The sequence below is a fragment of the Mustela erminea genome, chromosome 7, assembly GCF_009829155.1.
Source record: "Mustela erminea isolate mMusErm1 chromosome 7, mMusErm1.Pri, whole genome shotgun sequence".
In the NCBI taxonomy this organism is placed as follows: Eukaryota; Metazoa; Chordata; class Mammalia; order Carnivora; family Mustelidae; genus Mustela; species Mustela erminea.
In genome coordinates this window covers 97,885,677-97,900,231 of record NC_045620.1, presented here as the reverse complement: position 1 = coordinate 97,900,231, position 14,555 = coordinate 97,885,677, and the positions used below count along the sequence as shown (strand labels likewise).

At 35.1% G+C, this 14,555-nt stretch overlaps 1 pseudogene; it reads left to right on the top strand.

The window, feature by feature from the left end:
- The first annotated feature begins 13,489 nt into the window (after window positions 1-13,489).
- On the top strand, window positions 13,490-14,074 carry LOC116594680 (annotated as a pseudogene).
- Window positions 14,075-14,555: the final 481 nt, after the last annotated feature.

Sequence of the window (14,555 nt, the reverse complement as noted above, 5' to 3'; positions counted from 1 at the left end):
GCTTTTGCACTGGGTCCTGGGGTGGGTGAGACTATTCACAAGTCCTTTGAAAGGACTCAGTTCCCTATAGCCCTTTGGTATCTTGGCCAGTCCTGTTGGTTTTCTAAAGCATTGGAAACTCATTTCTCTGGTGTGGGTCCCAAAGTTTGGGGTGCCTTATATGGGGCACAAACCCCTCTCTTCTCTGGGAGGATATACAGACTTGTAAGATCCTTCCTTATTTTGATCACCATCCCAGGATTTTAATTTTTCCCCTAGACAGTATCTCCAGCTCTCTTGTCCATCCTGTCCTTTCACTCTTTGTTGTAGAGGAACAATTCAGCTAGTTTTCAGTTCTTTTTCACAAGGAATTGTTCCATATATAGTTATATGTTTGATGTGTCTGTTGTAGGTGGTGAGTTCAGGGTCTTCCTACACTGTCATCTTGGAATGCCCTGCCTTCAGCCTACTCTCTTCTACTCTTTTTCTTTAGTCACACTCACAAAGGATTGATTACTGTCACCATTACCACTATCATTATAACCATTTTATTCTTATCATCATCTCTCTCCTCCAGAAGTTTTAGTTTTCTGGGAGCATGTGATCTAAGTGTTCACTTTTTATTTTTTTTCTGGCTTAAAGTCCCTTTGGGTATGTTCTTATTGTCCATTATGCATTTATGGATGACAGAGTTCTAATGGCTGCAGTTCCTATACCGGAGGCAATCCTGAGAGTGAGGTAGGAGCTTTGGTCTATGCTGTTGTCAGAAACTACCTCATCACTTGCAAGTGGTCAGTCAATTGTTATTGTTAAAGAAAGAACTCTCTTATGATGCTGAACAATGAAGAGGCTGAAAGATTTTGAACTTCTTTCCATCATCTAAAAGCAAAATTGATGTATTCTTGGAAGACTACAACCTGAAAAAATACCATGATGAACAGTTAGGGAGAAACCCATATAAAAATAATTTTACACTTTATGTACATATATAATATTGTTTTATTTATAAGACTTCAGTGCAGAAATACCTTCTATCAGTTTTGTCTTTTCTACTACTGAATGGCTATTTCTTACTGATAATGTCAGGATATTTGTCTCTATTGGTTATTCCATATTGAAGAAAAGTGTTGTATGCTCCTCCCTTTTACTTCAAAATCATTACCTGAATATATTTCTGTGTTGATATTTCCTTGAAATTTTTTTTGGATTAATCATTAGTACTCCTGACTGATACCCATTGTAGAGGGCTTGCAGAATTAAGTACCATAACAAATTGGTGAAACTTTTCCATACAAACATATCATGTTCTGTGCAAAAGAAGCATCTTGGAAGGATATGATCCATTGACGATGAACAATGTATTATTCTTTTTATTAATCATTAATGCAGTTTTGCCTACAAGATACTTCGGGTTATGTTCCACATAATGACTAAAATTCCTGACATTTATTATCTCTGTAACTTGGGCAAGTTACTTAACTGCTTTGGGCTTAATTTCCCTGATCTGTAAACTAGGGATAATAATTGTACCTATCTCATAAGATATTTATGAGAGTTAAATGAATTAAATACATCTGAATATTTTGTAGAGCACCTCACAATCAGTAATTGCTGTTACCTAGGTGTTGGTATTAGAGATTAGTAATAAATAGCTTATGAATAATTAATTCCATTCCTTTTTTTTTTCCCCCACACAATAGAAAGTGTTTATCTTAAAAGTATGCCTAGAACTTAGAAACCTAAAAATCTTCTTGACCCTACGCTGCTCACTACCTTAAGGTGAGTGCCTGCTTGGCCAAAAAAAAAAAGGGATCTTCTGAATCTTAGCTTTGAGCTTCCTCATCGACATCCATCCAGTACCTCTCTTTTTCCCCCTAACTTTTTGACATGATTACATGGCAAACATTGTAAATGGTCACTTTGTAACACTAGCAGACTGCAACTCACCAGCAAAACCAGGACCTCACTATTTTGATCTGTTTTACTTTGGTATTTTTCAGAGTACTTGTTGTCACTCAGTAGTACATTATAAAACCAACTTAGTGGATTGCAATCATTGTTTAAAAAATTAAATTTATAAATAGAGTAAAGATGATAGCATACACGAGTAAGTATAATTTTATTAAATTTTAATTTTAGGGTATATGTATAATTTTTTTCCATGTTATAGAGGGAAAAACTTTTTGGCTGTGTGTGGCTTATGATCAAGAATTTGAAAAGCACTGCTTTTATTTCATTTCTGGCTTAACCTAAAGAATAAATAAATTCATTTATTCATGAATAAAGGAAGAAATGTGAGAGGAGAATTGCTGAGACCTTAATTCTGACTTTCGGGAAGCTAGTTTTCAGGATTTTGAAAGGTGGGAGGCAGAAGAGATACTCAGGTAATGACCACGATTTTGACCTCATTGATAATGCTTAAAGAAATAGAAGATCCTGACACTTATGAATATTTACCTAAATGGAGGTACTAAAAACACATAAAGTTTTTATAAAGAGCAAGGCAATATCAGTGGTTGCTGTGCAATAATAATTGTCTCAGATCTAGAAAAGCCCTTTGAGAAATGCACACTAGCTATTCATTTAGGAACTTCTTGAGCTAACTATCCTGCAATGCACTGTGTATTCCACTGCCCCTTGATGTCATATTATTTACAGTGACAACATTAGCATAATATATGCTTATTTTGGCAAAATACATTAGAATCTAATATAATTATGTAGTACATATGCTGATGGAGGAAGATTTTTCCAGTCAATCCATAGCCCACCTGAAAACTTGCTGACTCACAGGAAAGACTTGCCCAATGAAGAAAAAGTAATGGGTGACTTAAAGAGAAAAGTATCATGCTAATGTCAAGTTTATAAAAGAGGAAAAGAGATTATTTGTTATATGTGTATATGTAACGTAGACTTAAATAAAGCCAGGTATAAAAATAGAAGAATGATAATACATCTAGAATAAATGTAATCTCTGATATGCAAAAATTGAAGAATGATATATCAGTTGCTTAATTGGAAAAGTTACTGACACAGGTGTTTTTTATCCACTTATGCACTCCATTTTATTTGTTTCACTAGTTTTAGTTTATAAATTATGAAACTGGTATAAAAAAGTCAACATGCCTAACTCAACATAAACTATAAATTACAGATACTATTTCCAAGTTCAGATTTATTAACTCCACTTCCAAAGCTATTCTATTTTACCATAAAAATTTTTAAAAATATTGATCAGAGAAAAGAAATTGAGAATAAGCCCACCTTTCAGAATACATCTGTAAATGTGTTAATGAGGCAAATAACAGTAACAGAGAGAAAAATTTCTTCTTTTTATACCACAGAGATATTAGAAGCTAAAGAGTGTTGCGTCAAACAGTGGGTTTCATTGTCCCTACGACTGTAGGCCAGAGAGATTTGAACTCTAACTTTAAAATTTTTATTTCTGATTCATTATTGGAAACTAACATGTAGAAGGTGAACAATGAAATGGGTGACTAAAAGAAAATAGGAGATGTGCCTGTGAAGGTCAGATTCGAAAAAGGGAAACCATAAACCTTGAAGACTGAATGATGTGAAACTGATAATGATGTGAGTCTGAAAATAAATGGTAGGGTCACAGCATGAAAGGCTCAAATATTATAAAGAATGTGAACTAATGTTATATGCAAAGGAGAGAATCTAGATCCTCCTTGACCAGCAGAATTAACTGGTTAAAAATGAATTTATGACAAATATCTTGTGAATTCAATTAGCCAACTTATAGTACATCATTAATTTCAGATGTAGTGTAGTGCTCAATAATTTATAATTATTTGTATGATTTGTATAACACCCAGTGCTCATCACATCACAGGCCCTCCTTAATGCCCATCATGCAATTCCTCCCCTTCCAGCAACCCTCAGTTTGTGTCCTATAGTTAAGAGTCTCATGGTTTTTCTCCCTCTCTGATGACTTCCCATTCAGTTTTCCCTCCGTCCCTTACAGTCCTCTGCCCTGTTTCTTATATTCCATATATGAGTAAAATCATATGATACTCTGCTCCCTACAGAGCAGAGAGCCTGATGTGGGGCTCTATCCCAGGACCCTGGGATCATGACCCGAGCCGAAGGCAGAGGCTTTAACCCACTGAGCCACCCAAGCACCCCTCTACTTTAACTTCCTGAGAAACCTATGTAGTTTTCCAGAGTGGCTGTACCAGCTTGCATTTCCACCAACACTGTAAGAGGGTTCCCTTTTCTCTGCATCCTTGCTAACATTTGTTTTTTTCTGTCTTATTAATTTTAACTATTCTGTCCAGTGTGAGGTGGTATCTCATTGTGTGTGAGTGTGTGTGTGTGTGTGTGTGTGTGTGTGTGTGTGTGTGTTTATTATGATGATGTTCAGTTAGGCAACATATAGTAGTACATCATTAGTTTTTGATGTTGTGTCCAACAATTCATTAGCTGTGTCTAACACCTTGTGCTCATCACCACATGTGTCCTCCTTAATATCCATCACTTGGCTACCCCATTCTCCCACCCACCTCCCTTCTGTAACCCTGAGTTTGTTTCCTGGAGTCCGGAGTCTCACATGGTTTGTCTCTTTGTCTCCCTCTCTTATTTCTTCCCATTCACTTTTCCTGCCCTTCCCCTATGGTCTTCAACACTATTCTTTATGTTTTGATTTGTATTTCCCTGATGCCAAGTGATAATGGAGCATTTTTTCATGTGTATGACAAACATTTCAAAGCAAGTAAGGAAGTTGGAATGTATGTGAGAGACAAAGTTTAAAGGTCTACCATGCTCCTCAAAGGTGGATACATTTGGAGGAGGAATGAAAATAATATTTACTCAGTGTTATAACGTATCAGACATACTCTGTGCATTACCTTGAGTTTCATTATAGCCATGTCACATGGGAATTATTTATTTCTTTTCATATGTGAAAAAAGACCAAGCATCTAAGGGTTTAGGTAAATTAAAAGATCTCTTAAGGTCACTAAGTGGCAGAACCCGGATTGAACCTAGTTTCATTCTTTACTATAGTACTTGCCTCTCATTTCCATCAAGTTACTTGTCATTTCCAATAACTAGAATAATTAAATGACAATAGGACTTTTAAAGTAGTTAATGGAAATTGTTTTTATGTTGATCAAATGCATTTTGCCCAATGTCACCAGCAAAACACCAATAAGATCAGCTGTAAAGTCATCTATTTATTATAAACAAAGAAAGACTGGTCTCTTATGTGCAATTTGAATTACAATGAAGGTAACAGATTTCTGTAGCCTGGGATTTACCATTTCTGGTCAGTGTCAACAGAGTAATGAGATTATTAGCAAATTGCTCTTTTCTTTTCTTTCTTTCACCAACTTGATCCCTTTGACTTATTCCATTTGCTTGAATTGTAGGGAAAATAATTCAATACATGCTAATGAATTCTCAATTTACATAAATCATTTCCCTGTGTGATTTATAATCCTGATTTAAATATATCTCAAAATACCCACATACAAAGAAAGTCTATTATATGTGTGGCCATAATTCTAATAATCATACAGTTTATAAGCTTTAAAAAAAGGAAAAGATTAGGGGACCTCAAGGCATTCAGAAATGAGCCTTTTTCTTACTTTTCACCTCTTCATCAGTCTGTCAATTAGAGAAATTAAGTATATTCCTGTCTTGGAATACTTTCACAATGCATTACTGTTTTATGAGTAATTAAATTCCCTCACAAAATTGGTTTAATTTTTTACATGAAGAAAAGCATAAATAAATATGAATTCACTGATTTACTTATTTATACCTTCTACAATGTATTTTTTGACAGCTTAATAAATTCCAAACGCTATTTTAGGGGCTAGAAATAAGACTGAATAAGAACAGAAGAACTTTTACAAAATTTACAATCTATGAAGAGAGAAGAGATAGGATAAACAAGCAAATAATTCAGCAAATAAAATAATTTTGGTTGTATTGAGGCAAAAATTCATGCCATGATAGAAAGACTTGGAGTAGATGGGTTTGTTGTTTTTCTTGTTCTAATGGTCTGATTAGAAAAGTTCTTTAAAGATTTATTCATTTTATTTTATAGAGAGAGTGAGAGCAGGGGAGAGACAGAGGAAGAGACTCTCAAGCAGACTCCATGATGAGTGCAGAGCTTGCCTCAGGGCTTGACATAGGGCTGAATGTGGGGCTTGATCTTACAACCCTGAGATTCTGACCTGAGCCAAACCAAGAGTTGGCCGCTTACCCAATTGAGTCACCCAGACACTCCTAGAAAAGTTGTCTTTAAAGCAGTGACACTTATCCTGAGACCTTTAAAACCAGGAAGAGTTAGTCCTTCATTGATAAGAGCAAGGAGCCGTGGCTCAGATCATCTCAGGAATACCAAGGGCAGTGCTATTGAGTGTGTTGAGTGAACAAACTATAGACAAGAATCAGATCATTTCAGATTTTATAAATCATAGTAAGGAGTTTGGACATTATTTTAGATGTGATGGGAAGCCAAGGTAGGTGTTGAGCGAACGGAAGACATAAACTGCTTATTTTAAGCTCCATGAGAGTAAGAATTTTTGTCCATTTTGTTTATTGGTATTTCCCAAGCCTCTCAAACATTGTGTCATATGGAATATGGGGTCAATTGATGTGGTATTAAACTGAAAACACATGTAAGGATCTTTCTGTCAGATTTAGGTAGAAGAAAAGTTAAGTCTTAATGTTTTTATTCTCTAGATTTTATTTCTACTGCAGTAATATTTAGTCAGTTCAGAAAAGAGTTACCTGTTACACAATATATTTCATTTAAATTCATTAAACTGATGAATTAAATAAGTGCACCCAATTAATGAAGCTGAGGGTAGGTAATTCTTTGTGTGAAGTAGTAATCATTTCATTTCCTATGCCACTGGGTTCGCTGAAGTCAGTGATTCTTTGTTCTCATCCTCTCATAGAAAACGAATGGGCTACAGCTGATAAACACTGGTTTTACTTTTTGTCTTTTTTTTTTTTTCAGCAGATAACATTCATATTTTCTTGCCAGTTGTTGCACGCCATTACACTAACCATTGTGACGATGGGTACAATGAATCGATTAACTGAGATACATTCTCATAACCACAGATGGGCTATAACGAAGTTATTGTTCATTGACCAAGAACGTACTCTTAATCCCCGTATTATGAGTAGTACTTTCTAAAGTGTTTAATATTTTGCCTTGTGCATTCTTTACACATCTGCATTGGAAGATGCATTCCTCAAGCAGCCTCTGCTGATTGCATAAATGAGTAGTTTATTCAATATTGATTAGAAAGTGAACTTTTTATATCTTTACTAATGGTAGAATAAGAATGGAAGAACAAGTTCTTTCAATTTGTTAAATAACCAAAGCAACGAGGCAGTGTCAGAGAGTATAGATAAAACATTTTGGGTGTGGCAGTCCTAGAACTCAGTCACAGTAGTTCATTGTGTTAGCCTTAAAGATTTCCTTTACTTTGTTAGATCTCAGTTTCTCCATCTGTAAAGTAAGAGGCCTGACCTTACTTAACATTAAGGTCCTATTATAATTGGGATCATTTAGTTTCAAGGGTCAGAAAACCAGTCAAACTTGATTTAATTAGTAATGGGGAATTTGCTTGAAGGATGGGAGTTTCTCCTGAGGAACTAAATGTAGAAAGTGAATTGAACCTCAATAAACCTGAAAAAACAAAAGTAAGAGATGAAAATTCACTTGTAGCTCTTCTTCTTTTTCCTCATGTAGGCATTTTTTCCATATGTACTTCACATTTTTTCTGTGTGTCTATTCACCATCTCTGATTCCAGTTTTATATGATCTTACAGTTGGAAGTGTCTATAAAGATACTTAGAGTCTTTGTATTCTAATAACAAACTCAGTGGAGTCAGATGCCTGGCATCGATCCATTCAACTGTGACTTGGTCAGTCCTCTAGTGTTCGGGGCCATGTGAGCTGATACAAATAGAACAGAAGAAACCAATTGAATACCTGGTTCACCACAGATCTTATGGCCTTGTGACAGTATGTATAAACTATTTTTCTTCTTTCTTTTCTATTTATACTAATTTGTACTTTGTGTCAAGGAAAAATTCTGAAATGACCAGTTTTCTTAGGCAACAAAATAGGAAAGATGTAGATCGTCTTGTGAGTAGGAATTCTCAGCGGGAATTACTTTTCCCTTCCACTGAGTGTATGGGTCGAGAAAAGCGTGCTTTCTTGGAAGAGGAATATATTCTTTGGATCCTTAGGTTTTTATTTTTTTTCTTCTGGAGTCTTCCTTAGTGTTTCCACTTTGACAAATTCTAGGATGTATCTCTTGTTCTTCATGCCTCATGCACTTCAGAAAGCATAAACTCAGGGTCTCCAAATAAACTCCTAGGCTGAGAGCTAACTGTCTTTCACTTACCTCCAAGAGTTACTAATTTCACTAAATTTGGGAGCTGTGCAGTTTCCTTACTTGTCTAGTTGTTTCAGTTTGGAATTTGGTTCAGGGTCTTCCATCTGTCATCCTACTAGAAAAAGAATTTTAGGCTATGGATTTAACCTGAAACTGGAAACCATTTTATGTAACTTTTAAAAAGAATGTCATGCTCTCATAGTAGGTAGCTTCATAGGAAGTACATGGCAATGTCATTTATTCTTTCATTTGTTCTTATAGATACTATGAGCTTCACACTGGTTTGGGGTGTGAGATAAAAAGATCACTTAGTCTTTTAAGGGCCTTCAAAAAATAAGGTCAATTTCCTAATACATGGAACGGTCTATTATCATGGTTCTCTCCAGAGAGGTACACAATTATCCTGTACTATGGGTTGTTTCGTTGCTTATTATCAGAAAATAAAGAAGGAAGCATTCAGATGTGATAAGTATGCTATTTCTACAGGTTTGGCACCTCTTTTTGCATCTACCACTCCTCCTGCTTGTCTGTTTTAGGGATGTCATTTTGGCTTCTGAAAACATAACTAATGATATCTCTACATGCAATTTTCAGCCTCTAAACTGGCTAATGTTCAAACACTTTGTCAAATCTCTTAGTAATATTTGGATTAAACTCATGAAAATGAAAAAGAAGGCAATGGTGAGAGAAATTTGCAGGCTGTAAAATCAGAACTAGCAAATGCTAATCAGCTGTATAAGTTAATTGGATTTTGAAAAGAACTAAAATGAGAATGTCAAAAGTAGATTAAGTTCAGACTTAATCAGGCTAATATTAATTCTGATCAATTTACCTAATAATTTACCCCCTTTCTTCCTTGAAAAATGGCATCCCTACTTATATCTGGAGGATCTACAGAATGGTAGCATATGGTACAGGCATCTGTAAGTTGCAGCAGTAATTGGAGCTGCCATTCTGTGTTTTGGGCAGGACCACTATTTCTGGAGCCATGACATAATGGTAAACATAGTGTAGAGGCTAAACTTGAACACACAAGAGCCCGAAGCACAGGACCAACTCTCTGAATAACTGAAAACTAAGAATGTTTGAATATGATGTCCTTTCTACATCTTTTATCAGGTTTCCCAATCCTTATTCTCACAGTGACTTCCAGGAGCCATTCAGCTCTGCAGACCCATCTCTCAGCCTAAGTCCTTGGACTTCCAACTCTAGACACAGTTTCTTTGGACGTTCTCCCACTCTAACATCAAATTTTTTTCTCATGCATTCTATGATCTTGAAATTTTAGCGTGTGCTAAGTAACTAGATAAGTGAGAAGCTTCAGTGTTTTTTAGATAATGAGGCTCCTTTCCATTAAACTCATGCATTATTTTTATTATTATTTTTACTCTGAACATCAAATCAAAGAATATCAAGTAAGGGTTGTATGGTTCAAAGAAGCTGCCACGTATACTCACCACGAACACTACGACTGAGTAATCATCTATTTATATTGACCAACTACAGTTTGTACATAAAGTTATAGCATTTCTCTTGATTGGAAACTAAGTCTGCTTAATTATGTTCATTTAATTTTACACAGAAATATATGATGCATAAAAATTATTAAAATGTAAACATTTTGTTACTCAAGAAAACAATGAAATAGAAAATGTACTTGTATGTCATATTCAGCCCTAAATGGAACTACATATTTAGAGATCACCATTTATCCATGGGAGAGGATCTAATTAGGAGATAGAGACTGAAGCCTTAGAGTGATATTTAAAAAAAAAAAAAGTTTTATTTTACTGTCTTCATAGTTCGACACAAGTCTTCATACCTGAATCTGACAATAATACACATGCAGAGTAATATTCTGCATAATTCCTAATTAATCATTCCAAGGTTTCTTCCTGACAAAGATTGCTTATCTGTCTGTTAAATTTGGAAAGGTTCTAGTGAATAATGTCATCTGAAAATCTGAATTCAAGTGGATATTGAAATCTGTTGAGATTTCTGGTATCCCATAATTTCTGGGTTTGTCATAATGAAAGCTCAAATTAGAAAAAGACCCATGAAATAATCTCATAAAAGTTGTATGTGGCTGCTTCTCCAATGGGATATTAACCCCAGGCCTACATTAGTATGATTCTTTTTTTTTTTTTTTTTTTTTTAAATATTTAATTTATTTATGTATGATTCTTTTTGATTTACATTAGGAGATGGCTTGCCTTTGGACTGAGTGGTAGGTAGAGAGGAATCCTACATTGAAAAAATGCTATAATTATTTACTGTTTTAAATTTTTCTTAATTTTAGCCTACTTCAGAGTTATTCAATCAATAGTCAATATATTATGCTCTGAGTTAGAGCCAGTGTGTGAAAGAAATAATCTAAAACTAGTAATATGCAGTGTAGAATAGTCAATAATTTAGAGTTAAGTGGCTTACTTCTCACTGTAAATGTTAGAGGAAATCAGAGAGGGGAAATACTGAAAGCTAGAAAGGATTCAGGAGGTAGCGTTGTAATTGGCCACAGTTTAGGTGTTCTGAAAGGGAAAAAAAGATACTTCAGCTAGGAGAACTGTTTCTCAACAGAAGAAAATGGGATTTGATTACAACCAGAGAATTTACCAAAATCTGAGGTTGGAAAGCTCCATTATGTTTTGAGGTCTCTGATCAAAGGTATTATTTCCTAGTGGTCAAGAGCACAGGTCAAATTTACATGCAAGTTATAGCTCTACCAATTTATAGTTGTGTGAGCTGGGGATTTACTTTATTTTCTGGTCCCAAAGCACCCAAACTGAAAATTGAAGAAAATAATAATATTTATTACATGGAAAGCTAAAAATAAATAGAGTATCCAACAAAAACAAAACAACAAATATAAAAGGAAACAAAAGACTTGCATTTTGCCTGTTTTGTAGTGGACCTGTTATTCTACTACTTTTGTTCTAGAAGTTTACTGATGATCTTAATTATAGGTGGAGAAGATATGTATCTGTATTGTATCTATTCTGACATCACAAATTCCACCATTAAAAAGTATCCCCATGGATTATGCCTACGTTACTCTTTATAATGCTTACAATGGCAAATACACATACTGGAATATACCATTCCCATCCTTACATGTTTTATCGATTCATTTGTTGATCAAATATTTTCAGTTCCAACCACTTTTCATTCTACCTTTTACATGGTTCATTAGTTGAACCATAACCATGCCACTGTCAGGAGACATGTTTAGTAGCTTTACATGAGAAGTATAATTTCATCTATATTTTAGCTATATATAATACATTTGTGTGTTTTTTGAAAACCAAAAAATTCCCCAGTGTAAATGTTACTTAGCAATATGCTTTTCAGTGATCTCGTGAACAGAGTCCTGACTCGCACCCACAGTTTTTTGTAATTTTTTTAGGAAACTCATCAGTTGCTCAGGTCAGTTAACAACTGGGATCATCCTTAAGTATTCTGCTTTTTTTTAATATCTTATATCTGATATTCAAAAAAGTATATAAAAATCTAGTTGATTGTGTTTTCAATATAGTTTCATGTCTGTTCATTTCCCTCTACCTCTACTGCAACCACTGTGGTCCTAGCCATCATAATCTCTCATCCGGATTATTACAATAGTCTCATATCATATTGCCCTGTTCCCATCCTTGACTTCCTATAGTCTTTTACAACAGCTACAAAAAGGATTTATTTAAACACAAGATTGCATAGATGTTCTTTTTAAACTTTGCTAATGGGCCCTCTTTTTATTCAATAAAAACAGAAGTACCTTAAGGCCCTACTTGTTCTTGTCCTCCATTACTACTTTGATTTCTCCTGTGGATTATTCACTCCGTTCCCTCAACAGGGTTCCATACTGTCCTTCAAACATGGTAATCATGTTCATACCCAACAGAAAGTCCTCAAGTATTTTCCTTCATCTGGGCTGCTCTTTCCAAAGATATTTCCATCTCATATCTTCAACCTTCTTCAAGCTAAATTCTTAGTCTTTAAATGAAGTCTACCTTTATCACCCCTTGCCACTTTATTCTGCAGACTGTGTCCATGTCTCTTATGTAATTAAGCATCACTGATACAAACCCAGCTGTACTTTTTCTCATTAAATGTATTTTATAGAAATATGTAAATACATAGACATGTAACATATATGTATAAATATGTGTGCATATACACACATAATTTTATTATCTTTCCCCTCCCATACATTAAAGAAAACATTTGGAATAGTTCCTAGCACATAATTAGTATTCAAAAATATTTTGTGAGTAAGTGAAAGAATGAATTGCAATTATGATTATATGGTGATTGTTGCCAAGTATAAAATGCTCTGGGATTATCAATAGGAAAACCTTGCTGTCTGTCATGACAGGAGAGGCATACTAACGAAAATAGTATTTGAGCGGAAGTCTGAAAGAGGAGTAGGAATTAGCTACACATGGGAGCATTGTATATAAAAACAATGAGAACGAGAAAAGCATGTTTCGTGATCCTAAGGCAGGAAGAAGCATAACCTGTTTGAGGAATGTAAGGGAAGGCAAAATTGTGGGTGCTAATAGAGCGCAGAGTAGCTGCTGATGTCACTGAAAATTTAGCTGAGTAGTTCCCAAAGGATTCTCCTATTCTGAGCAGGTGCTTTTATTTAGCGTTTTCCATTAAAAGAAACTAAGAATCAGCCAACCATGGTGTTGTGGGAACTTTCAGTTAGTTTTTTGTTACTTAAACAACTCAGTGCATATATCTTGGTCTCTGAACCTGGGTTGCCTGTTGGGGGGCAGGTGGAGCATGAATAGTTTCTCTGAGACTATTCAGTGATTTCTATAAAACACAAGAATGGTCTGGACAAATATAGGATTTCTGGGAACAGAAAGATTATAGATACTTGGAAGTAGAAACTGTAAGGTTCTTAGACTGATTAGATGGTACCAGTTGGTCTCACTTAGGGAATGTTGAGTGTTAGAGATTCCACTTCCATAGTTTTTCCCTCATCTTCGCTGGGAGGTTCATCTGTTGTTCTGTCCTCCTAGGAAATTATGAGGCATTATATAAAGTAGAATTTAAGAATGTAGGCTTTGGGTGGTCCCATCCATGAGGGGTTTATAGGTGAGCCCTGGGTCTCCCGCCCAAGGAGATGGATGAGGATGGGCTTCTTCTCATGAGGTCAGGCAGAGACATGACCAAAGTGTCAACTGTTCAACAGAAAAGACCAGTAGCATTTTCTAACCCAGTTTGTGGTGCACACTGTACAGTTCCTCAACCACTTTTCTGTGTTTTTTAATGAGAGCCTGGCAGGACTTTCTGTTCATATCTAACAAATTGAAACAACCCTCAGTATTTGAGTTGCAAAATTCTCATCTATTCCAGACCTATGATGTCACATTTGAAGTATCTCCTATAAGTGACACTCATATCACAAATGAATCAATCACATTCTGAAACCACCTCAGAACAATCACAGCAGAACACTATATAAGACTCTGGACCACAGGAAAGTGAAGTAACATCATAAAATAGCTTTAGTGTAGCCAGGGACCCAAGATATGCCAGATATCTCAAAATGGCTCACGTGGGTATTCCAGTGATGGCAATAAAATTACAAAAAATGATATTGGAAGGACCCACACCTTCTTGAGGATGATACAGATGATACAGGTGAAAAAAATACAAGAGAAAGTTTAGATAGTGAATCTTATTTTAGTGACTAAATTTAGTTTTGGTAACAGTTACATGTACATGTGTAGGTCTTTGTTCACATTTTATAAGAAAGCCTGAACTTGAACTCTTAGAGAAATATCAAATGGCTATATATTCACCACCAAGTTCCTTTATGTTAAAAAAAAGACAAAGCATTATAACCAAAAAAGGAAAGAAAGAAAGAAAGAGAGAAAGAAAGAAAGAAAGAAAGCAAGCAGGCTTCATGAAAGACAGATACTAATACTGAATTTGCAACTCACACATGATCTTGATGAAGTTATTTCTCATATCTAAGCCTCCATTTCTTGGTGAAATGAAGATAACTCCCTCATGAGATTGTTGTTACTATTAACTTAGATGATGTATATGAATTATGTAACTTCATGCTACTGTTACTAAGAATTTACATAGTTTCTTCAACTTAAAAGTCATGCATTTCCAGGAGACATGAAGGCCATCTTATTTATTTAAGCAAAGCGAGATTTCTAAACA